The sequence below is a fragment of the Triticum urartu genome, chromosome 6A (genome assembly GCF_056163025.1).
Source record: "Triticum urartu cultivar PI428250 chromosome 6A, HENAU_Tu73, whole genome shotgun sequence".
Classification (NCBI taxonomy): Eukaryota; Viridiplantae; Streptophyta; class Magnoliopsida; order Poales; family Poaceae; genus Triticum; species Triticum urartu.
In genome coordinates this window covers 287,605,194-287,626,842 of record NC_141878.1, presented here as the reverse complement: position 1 = coordinate 287,626,842, position 21,649 = coordinate 287,605,194, and positions in this window count along the sequence as shown.

Sequence of the window (21,649 nt, the reverse complement as noted above, 5' to 3'; positions counted from 1 at the left end):
TGGGCCAGGAGCGAGGCCCACTGGTCTCGGTTCGTGCGAGGAACCGGGACCCATGCCCACGAGGCCCCGGCCGGCCCCCTAGGCTCACAAACCGGGACGTATGCCCCCATGGGTCTCAGTTCGTGACTGAACTGGGACTAATGAGCTGGCTAGGCCCCAACCAAAGCCCTGTTTTGTACTAGTGTATATGATTCATGTTCGACCTTTAGGTCTGTGTGTTCCGAGGCCATATCTGCATATTCTAGGCTCGTCAAGTTTAACCCGAGTATTTTGCACATGCAAAACTGGCTTGCACCAGTTGTATGTGAATGTAGAGCTTATCACACCTGATCATCACGTGGTGTCTCGGCACGACGAACTGTAGCAACGGTGCATACTCTGGGAGAACACTTATATGTTCAAATTTAGTGAGGGATCATCTTATAATGCTACCGCCATACTAAGCAAAATAAGATGCATAAAAGATAAACATCACATGCAATCAAAATATGTGACATGATATGGCCATCATCATCTTGTGCCTTTGATCTCCATCTCCAAAGCACCATCATGATCTTCATCGTCGCCGGCTTGACACTTTGATCTCCATCGTAGCATCGTTGTCATCTCGCCAACTATTGCTTCTACAACTATTGCCACCGCATAGTGATAAAGTAAAACAATTACATGGCGATTGTATTTCGTACAATAAAGCGACAACCACAAGGCTCCTACCAGTTGTCAATAACTTTCAAAAAACCTGATCATCTCATAAAATAACTCATATAACATCATGTCTTGACCATATCATATCAAAACATGCCCTACAAAAACAAGTTAGACGTCCTCTACTTTGTTGTTGCAAGTTTTACGTGGCTGCTACAGGCTTCTAGCAAGAACCGTTCTTACCTACGCATCAAAACCACAATGACTTTTCGTCAAGTGTGCTGTTTTAACCTTCAACAAGGACCGGCCGTAGTCAAATTCGATTCAACTAAAGATGGATAAACAGACACCCGCCAGCCACCTTTAAGCAAAATAAGTTGCATGTCTGTCGGTGGAACCGGTCTCATGATCGTGGTCATGTAAGGTTGGTCCGGGCCTCTTCATCCAACAATACTACCGAATCAAAATAAGATGCTGGTGGTAAGCATTATGCCTATTATCGCCCACAACTCTTTGTGTTCTACTGATGCATATCATCTACGCATACACCTGGCTCAGATGCCACTGTAGGGGAACGTAGCATGCAATTTCAAAAAATTTCCTACAATCACACAAGATCTATCTAGGAGATGCATATCAACGAGAGGTGGAGAGTGTGTCCATGTACCCTCGTAGTCCGAAAGCGGAAGTGTTAGGTTAACGCGGTTGATATAGTAGAACGTCTTCATGATCCAACCGATCTAGCACCGAACATACGACACCTCCGAGTTCAGCACACGTTCGGCTCGATGACATCCCTCGAACTCTTGATCCAGCAGAGGGTCGAGGGAGAGTTCCGTCAGCACGATGGCATGGTGACGGTGATGTGATCTGCGCAGGGCTTCGTCTTAGCACTACGACGCTATGACCGGAGGAGTAAACTATGGAGGGGGGCACCGCACATGGCTAAGAGAATAATTGATGTTTCTACAAAGGTGCCCTGCCCACGTATATAAGGGAGGGAGAGCGAGGAGGCCGGCCCTAGGGGGCGCACCATAAGGGGGGAGTCCTACTAGGACTCCTAGTCCTACTAGGATTCGGCCCCCCTCTTTTCCTTCTCATGGAGGTGGAAAGGGGGAAGGAGAGGGAGTAGGAGAAGGAAAGGGGGTGGACCCCTCTTCCCTAGTCCAATTTGGCCTCCTCCCTTGTGGGGGGCACACCAGCCCCTTGTGGGTTGGTTAGCCTCCCTCCTATGGCCTATATGGCCCATATCTTTCCCTGGGGGGTTCCAGTAACCCCTCCGGTACTCCAATATGTACACGATACACTCTGGAACCCTTCTGATGTCCGAATACTACCTTACAATATATCAATCTTTAGCTCTCGACCATTTCAAGACTCCTCAACATGTCCGTGATCTCATCCGGGACTCTGAACAATCTTCAGTCACCAAAACACATAACTCATAATACAAATCGTTATCGAACGTTAAGCGTGTGGACCCTACGGGTTCGAGAACTATGTAGACATGACCCGGACACATCTCTGGTCAATAACCAATAGTGGAACCTGGATGCTCATATTGGTTCCTACATATTCTACGAAGATCTTTATCGGTCAAACCGCAATGACAACATACGTCATTCCCTTTGTCATCGGTATGTTACCTGCCCGAGATTCAATCGTGGGTATCATCATACCTAGTTCAATCTCGTTACCGCCAAGTCTCTTGACTCGTTTCGTAATGCGTCATCCCGTAACTAACTCATTAGTCACATTCCTTGCAAGGCTCATAGTGATGTGCATTATCGAGAGGGCCTAGAGATACCTCTCTGATACTCAGAGAGAAAAATCCTAATCTCGATCTATGCCAACCCAACAAACACCTTCGGAGACACCTATAGAGCATCTTTATTATCACCCAGTTACGTTGATGTTTGATAGCACACAAGGTGTTCCTCCGGTATTCGGGGGTTGCATAATCTCATAGTCAAAGGAATATGTACAAGTCATGAAGAAAGCAATAGCAATAAAACTTACCGATCATTATGCTAAGCTAACGGGTGGGTCTTGTCCATCACATTATTCCCCTAATGATGTGATCCCATTCATCAAATGACAACGCATGTCTATGGTTAGGAAACTTAACCATCTTTGATTAACGAGTTAGTCAAGTAGAGGCATACTAGGGACACTTTGTTTTGTCTATGTATTCACACATGTATCAAGTTTCCGGTTAATACAATTCTAGCATGAATAATAAACATTTATCATGATATAAGGAAATATGAATAACAACTTTATTATTGCCTCTACGGCATATTTCCTTCACACATGATGGAGGAACATCCACTAAAATATGAATTGGTCATCTATCGATCACACGGTAAGATTATTTTTGAAATACAACTTTAAATTAGGCAAAATGATGCCCATTGGATAGTCAAACCAAAGCAATGAAGCACCTAGTGTTGGCTAATAAATAGTGCAACACTACTTTTGTGCAGTCCATGAACTGAGTATCCAATCTTTTAGTGTCTATTTTCAAATGTCACAGCATGTAGTGACTATACTATTCTCTTGTGTAGTTCCACAAAAATTGAGGTCCCTTTGTTTGTTTGCCAAATAGCAACGGGTAGACATCTGTTTGCACAAATATCAAGCAGCTAGTTAACATATACCCCACCTTGTATTTTTGGTTTAAACACGTCTCTGCTAGTCATTTTCTCTTAGCATCTGCATGTTTTTCTATGGACAATTTGATATTGTTATGTTTTGCACTAGACAATTTGATACTGTCTTGTTTTGCACTCAACAATTTGGTACTGAGTTGATGTGCTGGCACAGAGCAGAAATATAGCCCTTATTCTTCAACAGACCAAGGATATCCATGTTTGTAGTGATGGAAGAGGTGAAATGAACACAACCAAAATTGAGCATCCAATTATCACCATCATTCTAGGTCCACCTTGCCAATAAATTTACATGCAAACCACTAATATCTTTCCCTAATAATAAAGCATGGATTGACTTTGTCAGGTTCACCGTCACAAATGCGCTTTCTTCTCATGTCATAATACACTTTTATGATTTGTACAGACAAAATCGTAATATAAACGAGGTGGTACTAATTTGGGGATGTCCGGGCTTTATTATTAGGGAAAGATCTGAGGTGGTACTAAAAGTTTCTCCATCCACATGATCCGTATCTCGCTAAAGAGATGCAACTAAACTTCCCGCCTGGGCCATATCGTCTCATTGGGCCTCTACATGCACGACGCTCACGTATTCTACCTCACTCGGGTTTAATAATACCACCTCGATTGGTTGCACAGAATCATATCAATTTATATACGTATGCAAATTGTCTGTAATATCAACAACTAGCATCCCGAGTCAACAAACATAGAACGAGAACGACAAAGGGCGGTGGTTGGTCGCCGGTGGGATGACAGGGGGCACGCATGTGCTCCATGCATCGGGAAGAGGCAGAGCGAGGTAGGGCGGCCCCGAGATGGCCAAAGGAGGGAGGCGGGTCTGGTGCAAACGACAAAGGGCGGTGACTGGTCGTCGACGGGATGTCTGAGGAGTGGAGGTTGGGTAGGTTTAGATGGCGACGGACATGGCCTGAGGCCGGAGGCAGAGATGACCGGAGGAGGTAGGATAACAACAAAGGACGACCATGGCGCTGGTCGCCGGCGGAATGAAACATAGGAGTGGGGATCGAGGGTAGGTGCAGAGAGGGCCGTGGCGGCGGAGATGGCCGGAGGAGGGAGGTGGGTCGAATAGCAAAGAGCATCGACAACCATGGCGCTGTTGGTCGCGCCGGTGGGTGGAACTAGAGGCACGGTGTGCGGGGCTCCCGCTCCTCTGTGTGGCAGCGCTGGGGATCGGGAGGACAGGATCGAGGGAGTGAAGACGAGTGGGGATCGGGGGTAAGATAAGTGTCAGCTGGGCCTTAGTGGGCTGATTGGCTCTCTCTTTCCCATTTTCTTCTCTCTTTTGCCATTTACAGAATACAAAAATTAGGAAAAGAGACAATGATGGAGGCGCATGTACAAATATGAAACTTTTCCTGTGGTGTCCATGATTTATACTTAGTCTCGCAGAGGAAGTTTCACACAAATTGGGTAAGTTAAATTCAAACCCATTTGCATTTATTTCAAATGGGTTTGAATTAGATCTAGGCTTTAGGAGTGTTTTTGGTGAAAGTGATAAAATATTTTGGATGAAGTTTTGGGGGCAGACATCAAGTAGAAAAGGCAAGGGATTTTGGAGAAGGCTGGAATGGAAATTGGAAAAGCAATTAAATAAAATACATTATATGGAATGTTCGTAGATTTAATTCGGTGTGAAATATTAAATGGCATGATGAAATGCAAATGCAGGTATAAAATAAAAAACATTATAATAGTGATTATGGAGAGATCAGAGGAAAAGTTTCACACAGATTGAGTAAGTTAAATTCAAACTTATTTGGATTTACTTCAAAAAATCATGTGAAATATTTAATGGCATAATGAAATGCAAATGCAAAAAATATATAAACAAACACTGCATTATGATTCAGAATAGAATGGACTCGGGATGTTACAAGTAAGAGGAGGGACGCCCACGAGATCCTATGGTCGTGGTGTTCGAATGTGGCCGGACAACGAGGTGATTATGAGAGGAGGTGACCGATGAGGTGTGTTGCTCTGCTCACTGGAGAGCACGCGTGGTGGGAAAGAATGGAGCTGTAGTGTGTGGCTCGCTCCCAATCCAGATCTCTGAGTGGAACATGATAGGGATGGGAGTAGAGAGATATGCAGAGGGGAGGGCCCACGAGGGTCATAGAGGCTAAATCTTGAACCTAACTTTGCACATACATCTTTAAAAATAAAACTTTGCACATACATGTCAAATGAAAGCCTACATGGCGGACTCAATTTTTGCATGATGATTCCTTTCACATGGACCTATCCGAACAAGCGAAAGTGTGTAACTGTGCATGGACGAAGAGATAAATCTTTTCACGTGTATGCATATATATGTACATAACCAAACATATGTACTCATATATTGTCTATGTATGTCGTAAAGCTTGTAAACTAATGAAGTCACAACTAATGCTCCATTGTTTGATGGATACGTTGTCTTTACTAAATATCAAATACGGCAAATTTCATTTGTAAGCTAAAACATCTACACGGTTGCCATAGCATGCTGAGGTTATGATGATGTTAAGATGAATCAGACATTTCGTTGCACTAAGAAACAATTTTAATAGCTAAACTTGCACAAAAAATATGACAACTCTATCATAAATTCTAAATAAGATCAAAAGAAAACTACTATCCAGAAGAAATCAGTTTCTCGCATCTAAATTTGATAATAAAACTTTATTTAATATATACAATTTAGAATGATAAGTTATAGGAAAATAGTATCGATTTTTCATAAAAAGTTAGTATGTAGCTTAGAAAAATGCACACACATAATAAAGGGTAGTAGAATTATATACACTTTTTGAGCTAATGTTGGAAATTAGCATAACACTAAACCCGATTATGTAATATTTTCTCTATTTGCATTTATGAACAAAATCATAGATAAGGGTTTGGTAGGGGAAGGAATGGGGAAGGTTGTTTGATGTTTTGTTTTCTCCCGTTGCAACGCATGGGCCATGTCCTAGTTACTATCTAATGACCGTACAAAAAGAGTAGCAAGACCATGTACCTTGGTAATGAACAACTCATAGTGCCACCAATTGGATATAACTGTTTGGAAGAAATATGCTCATAATGTTGAACCATTTGGACTTTTTGTGCAGTTTCACTAAAATCGAGCATCCCGGTTTGCACAGATATTGAAATTGTGATTAGTATAAAACTGGCACCAGTTGAAGCATAGACTCACAAATATAAGCATTCCAATTTCTTAACGGGAAAAAGTAGCAAGACTATTTCTAACCACCTGTTTGAAGGAATAAATAGGGCAACAACAGCAGATGTCAGGAAGGCATACATAGTATTTTGTGAAAGATTGAACTATTCCAGACAATTCCTCTTCTTTTAAGCATTTTTTGTGCACTTCAACTAAAATAAAATGTCATCACCGCCTTAACAATTCGGTGAGACTGTACTAAAAGAAATGACTTACCATTACATTATGATGTCAGGTACGGAACCGACAGGCAGTAGAGACAAACATGCAGTCCTCCTCCGATAACATAATGATCATTAATTTTAACAAGGGTGTGACTAGCTTGCTGACATAATTTGAATGAACTCTACACCCTCTGTTCCTTAATATAAGTTCTTTTCGCAGTTCAATTTAAAGTACCCAAACGTCTAGTATTTAGAAAAACAATCAGTGGTTTTCATGAGAACATATTTGGGAAATTATGAGGACATGACTACCTTGGATACGACCAAAAATATTGCATACATGCATATTTGTCAGGTGATTTCTAGTGCAAACTATTCAATAATCTATTTATGTTATCCAGAACAAAAATACTTGACACACCTTTGTGTTTTGTCTAATTGCAGGTGTATGGGACATTTGTACAATCCACATATGAAGATAAGGGAAAAGGAGAAGTTTAGCTTCTGTTCAAAAAGTCCTCTGACATCACTTTTGGGCCAAGAGAAGATAGAGTCCAAGTCTCTAACGTTCTGGATTCAGATTCGGACTGCACAAACATACCTGACTCAAAACGTCAACAACTTTTTCATACGGACTCCGAATTGGGTGATTCTTTTTTTGTTGGAAAGTAGATTTCATGCTCTTTCCAACCTATTTGGAATCACCTTCAAATTCGTCCGCATCATTGAGATATCGACGAAACAATCTGACGCTACAGCAGAATCCGAGTCAAACAACAAGTCCAAAGGTGTTGCACCACCTCTACTTGGGCCCATGAGCCTTGTACGACCTAGGGTTAGTTTTAGGCTGCCTTGGGACGTCCTTCCACCTCCTTGGCCGCCACCCCTTGCTCCTATATAAGTAGATCCATCTAGTAGCTTTTTCGTTGGGGATTTGTTTAGTTAAAAGTTAGCCATTGCAACTTCGCGTACTTCGTTTGTGTCCAACGACCAGACCAAGACCGCTTACAGATCCCCACCATTATCAATACTTCATATATATTCGCAATATTCAGATTGCTTTATCATATTCTTGCTTGTTCTTCGATTGCTTGCAGGAATAGACCTTCGTGGTCAGGCTGATCGTGCTTCCAGCATCGTCAGTAACCTCAAGAGATTGGTTTAGCGATTGCTAAGGCGCAACCTCGTGCACGTTTGTAGTCGGATCGTCAAAGTTGTCTCCACCAAATCGATAGTTATCATCTCATCGAAAGATCGGGCCACCCTTGCCTCTATCAAGTGGTATCAGAGCTAGACTTTATGTATGTCCATACGCTAATGCCACACCATTCAAATTGTACAAATATACACTAATCAAGTGGCTAGTACAACAGTAGACTAGTTTTTTTATTACGGGGTACAGTACAATGGTTTTACTGAATAGATTTCCATTATCCAGAACTGGAAGATTTCAATAAGCATTAACTATACAAAATCTAAAGGTAACAAGTTTTAGCATATGTATACAGGTCGTGCAACAACACTAGACCAAATACAAAAGTCTGAAGGTAACTAGCATTATTAACTAATGACAGTACAAAAAAATTGCAAACCATGTGCCTTCAAGGTAAATATCATTTCGAACTCGAGATGAACTAAAAAATTGCTATCCCAATCTTGATAATCGATCAAATATAAAATATTGGTCAAACGAATCAAGAAAATAGCAGGAGGCGGAGCTGCTAACCCTTGACCTTTCCTCCTCTCTTCATATTTTTTTGTGTAGTTTAACTAAAAGAAAATGCCATCACCGCCTTGGCATTTTGGTGACGTTGTACAAAACAATTTGACTTATCATAACATCATGAAGTGAGGTATGTAATCTATAAGCATTAACAGTGCAAAAATTTGAAGGTAGTAACAAGTTTCATCGTTGGTATACTGGTTGTGCAATAGCATTAGAATGCCTTAGCTGAAAAATCTCCAATACATAACAATCAACAGCTAACCCAGAAATAATCCAGTGACATTAAATGGTATTGCTTAAATTTAATGGTGGTACTAGACTGAGGGAAACTTAGGTAAATGTGGCATCACTTTAGCAGTAGCATTGCTTGAATTTACCGGTGGTGTTATACTAACAACAAAAAAGTGGCAATAAGAGCATGGGGAGGCCCATTCAGATAGTGGGCACACTAGTACAATGTACCTCCACGGACGCATAGATTGGTGAGGGAGGGATGGTTGGCCAGAGCAACAAATATCCATGCAGCATATGTGGATTACGTCCCATTTTTGTTCTCTTTAGCCACCTTTTTCCTATGTGAGGATGACAAACCAATCGACATGGTCATTCTTTATTGCGTTGTCATTCCTTTGTACCCTTTTCAACCAAGAGACAAGAGACTCGTTCCTTAGCTACTGATTTTCCCCTTTCCAACCTAGATGCGGGTTCGATACCTAGTCTCTTCGAAAGTACTTTCTCCCTTTCTTTCCTTATTCAACCCAGACATGGATTAGTCTGCATGAAGTAGGGTTTCCTTTAATAGTGCAAATTAAGGTTTTTGTTTGCGTAACCAGCAGAGCAAAGGATAGTAAATTGGGGAGATGGGGGAGTAGAAAAAGATCCACATGCAGCGACGTGGCAGATGGGGTAATAGAACAAGGGTATGGTTCAAAAAGAGGTAGCATACCCGAGGGTCGGCGGGAAGTGGCTTCGATAGTCGTTCATCCTCTGCACACACCACGGTAGCGAAATTGGGGATGGAGGTCATACCATGCCAGCGCCAGGTCTAAGAGGATGGCCTTGTCATAAGTGTGTGACCTTGCTCGCCGACAATGAGTGCATCAATGCCACACGTCCTTTTCTTCCCTGGCTGACGGGATCCTGGCGGATTTGTGACCACCGGTGTGGAGGGAGAGAGAGGGGCCACCGCCATCTTTTTAGATCTGGAGAGAGGGTGATAGTGTGAGAAGCAAGTGGGCAGCCCTTAGAAAGCAAACGCCGAGGCTCCAGCCTATATATCTTTTTTGATACTAGTACTAGAGGTAGAGTAGTGGTAGAGCATGTTATATTTTCTTTGCATATAGTACCAATTAGTTGTGCTTCAAAACTGAATGACATGCCATTAAAAAAATAAAGTCGAGAAATAATGTGGCACCACGGGCCAATGCGGCCAGATCGCATTTTGCATGAGAAATGACACGCCATGTTTTGTTCACATGTGGTCCCGTTCCAACATGTCAGTGAGACGACGGCGAGTCCTTCTGTATAATTTCCGAATGGACGTCTATGTAGGCTAGGGCACCTCTTTCTATATCGTGGCAACCGTGCGCTCCCCACTAGCCTCTTCCTGAACCATGGCAACCATCCATTGCCTCTTCGCCTTTCCCTCTCGATTTGGAACTACTGCCGCACGCTCTTACTCCCTTCATTTTCAATTACTCTTCCTTCTTCCATTGTTCGTCTTCTCGATAGAGCGAACAGGCAGGAAAGGACCCTGTTATTCTTGCCTTGGTCTGAAAGATGATGTGTTGGAGGAACTCATTGATTGGTTCGACGTCATCACCTCGGCTAGCATCGAAGGTTTGTTCAAGACCATTCTCGACTCAACAAATAACATCATTACAGAGAACCCAAGGGTTCAGGAGCAGTTTGATCTCTCCTATCTTCTTCGCCATGATCCTACTCGCTACTGTGGGGACGACAAAGGCTCGCCTTGTGCAAGTTGATGCCTCTTGATAATGATACATGTGATGTTAAGATGCCATCGCTTAAGGGTAAGGCCTGGGCAGGCGAAAATGGAGATTGGATTGTTTATATGAGGTACAACTACGAGTGTGAACTTGGGAATGTGTACACTCGTCAACGGGTTCCACTTCCAAAAATCTCAAACTGCCCTAAGGTCAAGCACACACATGATCTACATACGTTCAACTACGAACGTGGTGAATGTCGTCTATAAAAGATACCAATCGAGTTCCGAATCATTCTTGGGATTATAGGAACGCTTGTGTTGTCGCTATCTTCGACAAGCTTGTTGCCGTCCTTAGACCTTTGACTCGATGGATATTGCTAAAAAATCTGTTTCTGTACACGGATGTGTACTGCGATGCAATTCAATACGAGGGCATATGTTTGCTGACACCACTTATGGCACTATTTTTGCATGGGATCCTTATTGTTTTCGTGCGTTTGTCTTCCACTGTAACTATAATTATTACATTCACCATGCATGTGAGTTAGTATCCATGTACTAATTAACCTTCTTTGTTTCCAAGGTCCTGTCAACATTACCCCACCAATACTTGATAAATTTTATAACCAAGGGGGAGATGACGATGGTGATGATCACAAGCATGAAGACGAGGAGGACCTACATACTAAGTGGCGCCTAGCAACTTATTCTGATGGACCACTTCTTCTTGTCTGTATACAGGGCACTGCTGATGTTACAGAGGAAGCAGGTCTTGTCTCCAATGGTCGCATTCTCCGGACCTATTCCAATATCCATTCCAGGGTATTCAGGATGGATACTAGTGTGCTAGCGCCAACACCTTCTGCCTGGTTCAATATTGATAGTCTGGGAGAAACCTCGCTCTTCCTTGGACTAAACTATCCAATGATGATGAAAGGTGATCCAGCTGATGTTGGCACAATGTTACTACCATTTATGAGAAGCAGCTGTATCTATACCTTGGACATTGCTGTGGTTCCCTACCCTGGCTATCACAATCCGCGTCCTGATATAGGTCGCTTTAGCCTGGATGATGAGTCTTGCGTTGGTCTCGATATTGACAATATGGGCCCTGCCCAGATAATCACTTATGCTTCAAAGCAAGCATTTCCAACGCTAAGGATTGGTTGACATGAAGCTTATTTCATCTCTTTGTTATTTGTTGTGTGATAAAAACTTCAGTATTTATAATGTATCCTTGTTATCGTTGTGCGTTGATGACTTGTTGTATGTAATACTAAAATGATATGCCTGTGATAAACTTACTAAATTTATGAATGGCTTTCAAGTTGCTTCTCAGAGTGTCATGCTGCAACGCGGCAAAAAATATTCCTGAATACATAACTGTACATGCATTGCAGCAGGTTATCCGATGTGTCCAATCAACAACAGTACTAGTACTACTAGTTAACTTCACATTCTTCGCACGACGGGCAGGTGTTTTTACTATAGCTGCGAATCCCATCATCCTAGGTCGTCGGATGAGTCCAATCAATGGTAGAAATTGCATTCTGATGTTAGGATTCAAACTTCCAAAATTACAGCACTATCTCTACGTCTACATATACATAATACGACAAGTTTTAAACATGAGACTAGCCGTCCACCCTCACAAAGAATACTTTTTAGCCTAGCACAGACTCTAGGAAATTTGGCCATAGTGTGAGGTGGGCCATATGTTAATGTGTTTGTTGTACGTAACCAGCACCTCGAATCCACGATATATAGTAGGGTGGCATGGGCCAAAACAATCATTCACGTCCAGGAGTACAACACACGCCACCAACACGACTCCCATATGACACAATATTTCTTGGAGTCCGTGCTACAACTATATCTTCTCCTTTGCCATTTCTCTAACTCAGCCATTGCGCGGCGGGCGGGGTGGGGGTTTGCCGATAGTCGGTGTCCTCAAGTGTGCTCCCACTTGTAAGTGAAGATGTGAGACATCACGCGTTCCCCCTTGAGCAGCGTGCCGAACCAACCGTGTGGGGGTGCGATGTGAACATGACAGGCTTTTCCTTTTGAACCTGTACTCTAGTAAGTTGTAATACAAATAATGATTTTCCCTAAAAAAGAAATAATGATTCAAAATGCTAGCGCTAGGCTTTTCCGACGTGATAAGCGGGGGAGCTTTGCCAATTTCAGCCATCATCGCTTTGCTTACATGCGGTCCCACATGTAAGTGAATGCGTAGCCACTTTGAGTTGAGGGGCGGGTCAGAACGATCGTCTGGGGTGAGCCTATGCAGTGGTCTGCTCGCACGCCTCCTGCGCAGTGGTCCTGATTTGTTGGTCCTTTCGTATTTTGTGTCAAATTTTCACCATAGATTTAATTGACAAAATTTTATTGCATGTTATAAACATCCATATGGTTGGATTCGTATTTGAACATAATCTCCAATGATACTATTTTTTGTGACATGCATTAACATTTTGTTAATTGAATTCATAGTCAAAATTTGGCACAAAACACTAAGGGGGACAATAAACCAGGATGGAGGTAGTACCCCACACGACACCTCTTAGTAGCCAATTAGCAGAGGGACGCATGGTAGCACTTAAAAGGTTAGTAGAATGCCCACTATTTCAATACTACTTTTGTTTCCGATTGTAACATGGCAGCTCTTTGTTCCAAAATGACTTTGTTTTGGTTGTTTATGTGTGCGCCTTCGCAAATTGAACCACCATGTCGAGAAGTTTGAAATCCATTCCCATTTCTTGCATGGGACCTATACATTCCCATTACACGTCAATATTAATATATAAGAAGTTTGGTTGTGGCGCGGTTCATGCATGGTACACACGAAAGTTATGATGTTGATACAAAAGGTAAGAAAATTACAGTATACATGGAGTTGACACAAAAAAAAGATGCATACGTATCCATTAATGACATCCTCTCGCCCTAGTCCGTCAGATCACTAACGGATGGGTGAGGAGCGGCAGTGTTGGTGGCGAGCTCAATGTGCTTCTAAACAATGCTGTCCAAAGTTGCCCTGCGATCTAGGAAGCTTAGCGTCCTATTGTCCTCCTCTGGCATGCGGTAGTCCTTGTGGATGATTTTCTCATAGACATGGGTGATTATGTCGATGGTTTCTTGTTGCACTAGGCACTGCTAGGTGAGCGCGACCTCGAGGTGGAAATTCTCCGATGCGACAACGGGTAGTCACAGGGCCACCAGTGCATCGAAGAGGTTGTCACCATAGAGGCCGTTGAGGGTGGCAGGCATCGCAGAGCCTGGGCACATGGGCTGGAGGCGGATGTCAAGGTTGTCCGCGAGCTTCTTGATGACGGTGAACTTGTCGAAGAAGGCAACAAGAACCTCGTCGAACAAGTAGATGAAGCTAACGTCCAAGAGGCTTGCCCTGGCGGACTCAAGCATGACCTGGAGACGTTCCTCAGTGCCGAGCTGTAGGCTGGTGTTGTGGACCATCTGGCACAACGGGTCATGCTCGCGCTCATCGCCTCCATGGGTCTAGCTTCTGGACGACTGATCTTGCGATTGGAGTGATCACTCTTGCCCTTGGTTACGATGCGTACGCGCGTATGATTCATAGATGGATTGGTCCGGTGGGGAGCCTTTATATGAGAAGTGCCGACTGTGTTGCATTCACGTGTGTGTTGGCCATCTACTCCTTGGCCCTTACTCCCTCCATACCAGTGCAGTATAGTCATCTCACTGAGACCAAGTTGGGAAAAATGAGAGAACTCGGTGCTTATTTGGTAATTAATGTCATTGCATGTAGAGAATTGAGCACTACATGTTGTGCTAAGTAGTATCAAGTCGTTGAATGCATACACACCCCATGTCTCATACTGGCTAATTTATTTTTTGTGGCAAAGAACATGGAACGAGGTGGGTAATTAATGCACCGCGCCTAAAAGTTTTGGGATATTTGGTTTTCGTAATGTCACTAATGCACCAGTACGAACGAAGTACAATAGTAATCTGATTGATGAGATTTCAGATTTGAGCCATCTACTGGAAGGAAGAGTGTATAATAGCATCGAAAACTACCCTCAAAACTGAATACAACAATACTCCATGTATTTATTTACAGAGGGAGTAGTATATTTTTTGTGACATGCATTACTAGATATTGCTAGGCAAATACTAAATCCAGACGGAGGTGGTAGTACTACTAAATCCAGATGGTGGTAGTACTAGTAGTACTACCAATGTAGTACTCCCTCCGTTCCAAATTACTTGTCACAGAAATGGATGTATCTAGAACTAAAATACATCTAGATACATCCATACTTGCGATAAGTAATTCAGAACGGAGGGAGTAGTACTCTACAACCCATTGGTCAACTTATTACGCGTTGCTCCTCATAGTGAAGTCACAAGACCCTGCACTGGAGATGTGTCGTGGGAAACCATGACCACCTATGGGGCCATGAAGCCCTTGTGGTTCGGCAGGGGGGATGAGCACATTGCACAAAGAGCAGAGAGTGTCGCGTAGCTCGACAGAGATCACGCGAGCGATTTTACCAAGGTTCGGGCCGCCGCGAGGTGTAAAACCCTACTCCTGCTTTGGTGGATTGATGTTGGATTGTGATGGAAACGCAACACTGTAGCCCGACAAGGTTGCCTCAGGGTGAGAGCAGCTACATGTGTATGAGTGTACAAGGTTCTGAATCCTTTCGATGGTTGCGACGGGCCTCCTTTTATAGATCAAGGGGTCACCACAGTGGCAAATCAGTCATTTTGTATTGATTAGATAACAAAACAGTGCTATCATACCTAACTCTACAGACAAGGCAAAGAGCATGAAATGCACCGCTTAGTGTCACATCATGGCCTACCCGACAAGCCTTGCCAAGCTGCTTGGCCACCTTCTCTGCTGTCTGCATGGCACATTGCCTAAAGAGTGTTACTGGGAGGTGATTTTCATAGGAAGTGGCTGCCATGTGGCGAGAGATTGCCACTTAGTCACTTGGGAGCTTTGACACCGCACCGATTGATGACTTGCATTGCTGTGATGTGGTGCGATGGAGCCTTGGCGGGGTAGCTTGCCTTCGTAGGTCCCGGCAGGCCTGCCGGGATGGTCATGAAGTTTGCTTCCGGGGTAACCTTGACCTTGCCAGGCTCGCCTGCCCGGCAAGGGAGGTCTTCCCTTAGTGGTGTCTTGCACATTTAGCTTAACTTGGTCTTCTTTATCTACACTCTGATTCTTCAAAGAGTTGATCTCTCGTGCCTGGTCTGGTCTTGGATGTTGTAATCTTGCCGGGTCGGTGGCTTGTTATCCGTGCAAAATTCAAGGGAAAACATATGCCCGTGTTTGTGTACCCTGACAGAAGCCCCCGGGCCTGAGCCATACGTGTTGCTGGGCACGTTGGGTTAGGCCCCAAACAGTGCACGGACATGTGGCGAGAAAATGCTGCACGCACAGTGATTTGTCATGGTAATCAGTCAATCCAACGTCCACTTCGCATATTTACCGCGGGTCATGCGGTAGTGGGACTGTAGCAGTTAATGTGAAACGGTAACTTTTTAAAGACTCGTGCCCTCCCCCATGTTCTTTCCTTAAGAAAGGAAAATGCGGAAGGGCGCTGCTCATTCGTTGCCCACTCCGCTCCTCCACCATCTTCTTTCGCAAGCAAAACAACCGCTTTCCCCTGCCCATACTTGCCACCGATCCCCTATCCTACTACTTTCCCCATCCCTGTCGCAGCTTGATGAGATGGGGAAGAAAGCCGCCGCCAAGGAGAAGCGGACGACCATCGTGAAAGAGGCGGTCGCTGAGGGGAGCAAGAGGGCAACGGAGCTGGACAAGAGGTGGAGGGGAGACGTGGTCTTCTTCCCGTCCAACCTAGACGGCGGGGTGCTGGAAGCAAGGTATGATACCTGTGGTGGAGGGTAGTCCCGAAAGGGCATGGCGCACCCAAGGTTCTGGCGGAGGGAAAAGAGGACCCGCCAGATTCATACCGATTCTTCTGCGTGTGTTTCATCTGCGGCATCTGCCCTCCCTTCTCGGATTTCTTTGAGGCAATGATGGTGATCTATGGATTCCATCTTCTGGATTTGACGCCAAATGCAATGGCCTGTATGGCGATTTTCGCTCATTTGTGCAAGAACTTCATTGGAGTGACCCCCAATGTTGATTTGTTCAGGCACTATTTTGTTTCGTGAGTGGAGAACAAAGCCCATCGTTCTGGGAACATAAGCTGGATGCCATGGGTGGCGAGGGGAAGCTGGGATCACCTCCCAGGTCTGCAACGTGGCAGGTGGGAGGAATGGAGAGCAGATTGGTGCTAGATCCAGGATGAGAAGGCCCTAGATTTCTGCCAAGCGCGAACAGAGTGCGTTGAGCGCGGCAACGATTAGAGGGAAGTCGGCCTCTCCGAGGATAGGCTTCGCCTGGCAGAAAACAGGATCACCCGCCTCAAGGATGTCGGGCTAACTATTGATCATGTGGGAGCAGACTTCCTCCTTCACCGCATCTCACCACTGCAGAAGAGGGACAGGTTCACCTAGAAGTATGGGGATGCAGTGGATAGGATGAGATTGCTCACTGGCCTGGCTAACAATCTGTCAATCTACGGCCATGCTTGGTTGTGTGATCAAGCAGCCGGCAAATTTCATCCCAATGAACAACAATTCTGCTAGGGATCATATCTTGAAATGGATGCCTGATTGCAACACTCATGGAGTTGCGGGCGACTAAAAGTTACCCACGCTCGATGAAGAGCTCACATGGTCCTCCACACTGGTGGAAAGGGCTACCAGGGTGGAGACCAGAATGTACAAGTGCAGCTCCAAGGTGGATGAGGTGTACATTAGGAGGCGGCTAGAGGAGAATAGGCCGCTTCGCGCTGCCGCGAATGTGAATGGAAAGGAGGAGGCACAGGACGAGGGTTCCTCTCACGGCAGGAGCGAGGCGCAAGCCTCGGAAGAGGTTGCTGGGGAGGATCCTACCAAGGCCGAGCATGCCGGGGACTAGCCTTCTGGGATGGAAGCTCTGTATACCGCGGCGCCAGAGGCCCAGGAGGAAGAGGAGGGTGAGGGGGTGGAGCAGCCCGAGGAGGATTGGCTCACGGCAGACCGTCAAGCCCACGAACCAAACTTGGACCAGCGTAGGCGGGCTGCCAACCGGGGAGCGGTGGTTCCGATCCCGCGCCTGCTGCCAAGAAGGTGAAGAAGATTGCCACCAAGAGCAATAAGAAAGAAGTGGTACACCGACAGTGATGCGGAGCATCCTACGACCATCCCCATGTACACTCGAGCATACGCCATTAGACCTAAGGTGAACTCACTCCTTTCCGAATCTTCCCTTTCCGCATTTAAGACATGGATGCTACTTCAAGCGCGGACCTTGTGCATACTCATGTACACCCGAGTAGACCATGGAGAGCCGATGGACCAAGGCCAAGTGTGCGCGGGAGCGAAGGAAAGAGAAGGAAGAAGAGCCAGCTGCTACAACGGCCGGACATCCGGCCCCATCCCAGACATCCGGTCCAGCCCGGACATCCTACCAACCCCCGGAAATTCGGCCCCTTGCTATCCATAGAGCTCCAGAAGCGACCCCGACAGCCCGAACATCCGGCACCATGCCACCGGACATCCGAGTCCTCCCGAAGCCCCACATATCCGACCCCTTCACCTGAAAATCCGACCCCTCTTCATAGAATGCAACCGAAGCCAACCAAGTCCATCCCAGACATCCGGCCAGAGGCCCAGATATCCGGCTCTTTGTGAGCCGCTGGACATCCGGCCCCCAGCCCGTACATCCGGCACTTGCCTGTGTATATAGATCGGGCCAAGGGCCCATGTATCCCCCCTGTCACTACCCCTTCGTGGGCTAGGACTATATATATACCCCCTCCTCCTCCTAGTTAGGGTTAGCGTTGTGATAGCTCATATGTGAGATAGAGCCTAGCTCAGCCATCTGGATCTACTCCACCGAGAGAGACCGTTGCCTCCTCAGAGAAGATACACTTGGATTCAAGACCCCTAACGGGAAGACCTCAAGACCTCCTCACGGAGAAGAACTAGTTACCTATGTATCGTCCTTTGTTGGATTCGACTCGTGTATCTCTTTATGTTTCGAGGATCTAGCATATGTGTGACCTAATCTTGTTAGTTTGAGTGATTCTCTCGTGTTTCGCTTCATGATTTCTCCTTGTGTTTTTCGTGTTCATTGCGGGATCCGCTCCTTTTGTGAAACATCGGCCATCTAGGGTTCCACCCTACATCATCTTTGTATCAGAGCCAGGTTGATCACGATTTCGGAGCCTCCCCTTTTTGTTTTCTAGCCTTGTTTTGTTGATTTTGTCCCAAATTCGAAAATTCCCCACAAAAATAGCCCCCCAATTTTTTTATGATTTGTTGGTGTGATGATGTTTTGTTGGATTTGATCCATGGATTTTCTTAGTTTCAAGTGGATCTAGCATCTCCCCAAGTTTCCCCACCTTCCATCCAAGAAATCTCATCAATTTTTTCCCCCAAAATCATCAATTTCCGCCCCAAAATCGAGTTCCTCGGGTTCATCCTCGGATTCGGAGCCCGGACATCTGGCCCGTAGCCCGGACATCTCGCTCCTGGAGTGCAAATTCGCACGCAGTTGTGGAGATCAGGTCCCGGATTTTCGGCCAAACCCCGGATGTCCGGCCCCTGGCATTTCAGCCTCCCGTGTTTCACCGTTTTGCCCATAACTTTCACATCCGGAGTTCGATTTTCACGTTCTTTTAGCTCGTTGAGTATCCATTGACGTCCCCCATCCTTTTAGATAGGTTTCAACACCATTTGACTCCATCAAATTTGTGGAACTTTGGCATCTTTTCCTAGGACTTCCACCATAACTTCCGCAAAACCACCATAGCCTTCCGCAACCTAACCAACATTGTTCCCCATTATATTTGTGGTTGTTTGAGTTGTGATTAGAGTCTCCTAAGGTGTTTCGGTGAGTTAGGGACGGTTTCTTCTTCATCAACAACCACCATGACTTCTATATAGGCTTGACCACCATACACTTCCGGCACCCCAACTTAACCCAATTTTGTTTGAGTTGTGGCTTGTGTCTCCTAGGGTGTTTCTGCTACTTAAGGACCGTGACTACAATTCCAATAATGTGTATATCCCCACCATACCCGTCCACCACCATAACCCATTTTGATAGGGTTTCCACCAATACTTCCGCAACCACCACCGCTTTCCGCTACCACCATCTTGACATTTGCCTTTGAGATTTTGAGTTCCCGGGTTTTCCGTTTTCTAGAGTGTTTCGGCTAACTAGTAATGGTTCGACAGTGAGAACACCGCCACTCATCATCACCACGGACGGTAATCATGATGACATCCATTATATATTCTCCTTGCCATTGCATTGATAACCCCTAGCCCTTTTGCGTCACTTGCCTATCAAGACTAGCCATTTGAGTATTGCCGGCAACATTACTTGTGCACATTAGTGATCTACACCATCCATTGCATTTAACCATATCATATTGGTATCATATCATACCTTGTGTCACAAGATTGTTCCCGTATATACACAATTGCTATCTTGGTTTGTGCATTTCACATTGCGGCCATATCAAAAAAAAGAAAAGAATAAGCTTTTAAGCAAAGAAAAAGAGAGCAAAGAAGCTTGTAAGAAATAGCCAAAGCATCATACCACATTCCATATAAGATCATCTTGAGAGGAACATCGGGAACCATATATACATATCATACTTAGGACAGAAGTCGTTGCATTTTTTTCTCCTATAGGTTGTGCACAAGTGTCGTATCCGTCTATTGAGAAATCGTGCTAGCGTCTCTCTAGAGTTGTGCAACAAGAGCATTTCCCGTGGATTCCATATTTTGAGCTCACCCCTTGGTTGCACAGCCCCATTTATCTATCCATGTTTGCGTTTCCGTGTGCCACATAATTCTATTGGTCTACTTGTTTCACTTGCGAATTTGTTTATCTCTTTCAACATTATTGACTCTTGCTAACAGTTTGCATCAAATTTTGTGCCACTATCCTCACCAAGCTCCACCATAAGCTTTATTTGTGTAGGTGTGAGAAATCGACGAGATCGGTACCAATTGTGCTATTTCCTTGTTACATCATTGAGTGATCATTGATCCATTCTCAACATCAGTCAAGGCACATTTGGTATAGTTCTCTCCTTTCTTCCACTCATATTTGCTCGAGTCTTGTGATGGATAGGAAAGGCATTTCATCTCTGTTCTTCGACAACATTGACGGTGCGAACAACTACATCACCAAAGCATCCATCTTCGATCTACAACGACAAATGCAAGGCACACAATCAAGATTGCGAGAGCGTATCAACAACCTTGCCATCGACATACGACACTCCGAAGCACATACAAGAAGCTACTTCGACAACAAGCTTTCCGCACAAAAGGAGGAGCAAGATGCAAGGATGGAGGAGATTTGGGCCATTGGTAAAGTCTACTTACCCTTCGTCATCTTCAAGGCGATGGCGAGCAAGTCGATTATCTTCGGAGCGCCCACACGAGGCAAGCGCAATTCATCCACGTCCACATCTACATGGTGACCATCATCACATTCGTGATACAAATCATCATGAAGGGAAAGTCACCTCCAAGCATCATGTGCACGATGATGACAAACGACATCTACTACGAGCTCAAGTACGACAACGAAACCATCATCATGAAGATGCTCGACAAGTGCAAACCTACAAGTCCCAACAAGCTCTACATCAAGCTACGGCCAAACTTCATGAGCACAAGAGAAGACCGCGAGAGAATCACCACCAAGAGGATGCTATGGCTACTACCACCACCACTTCAGCATCTTCGCCAAGTGCTATCAAGGCATCTTTGCCTTTGGATGTATGACATCTTCGCCTACTTCCCATGAGTTCGCCTACATCGACATCTTCAACAACAAGGCGACCACCTACGAGCGAGGGCGACCCTTCCATCTTCGGAAGCCCCTCAAGAAATATGGCCGAGCATGGGAAATTCCCTTCGGTCATGGAGACGAGCTACGAGGTTCCACATCATATGGGCCACCAACAACAAGACGGTGGCAAGAAAGTCAATCTAGGTCCATCCCCTTCAACCACGACGACGAGCGCGAACCTCTTCAACAACATGAAGACGGCGCCCATATAGGACTCATAATCCGAGTGAAGCTACGAGACTGCACATGAGACATTATCTTTGATCTTGGAGGAGAGTGATGTTTTGCCACATCCTACGTCATTCATATTTGGAGGCATTATGGATGAG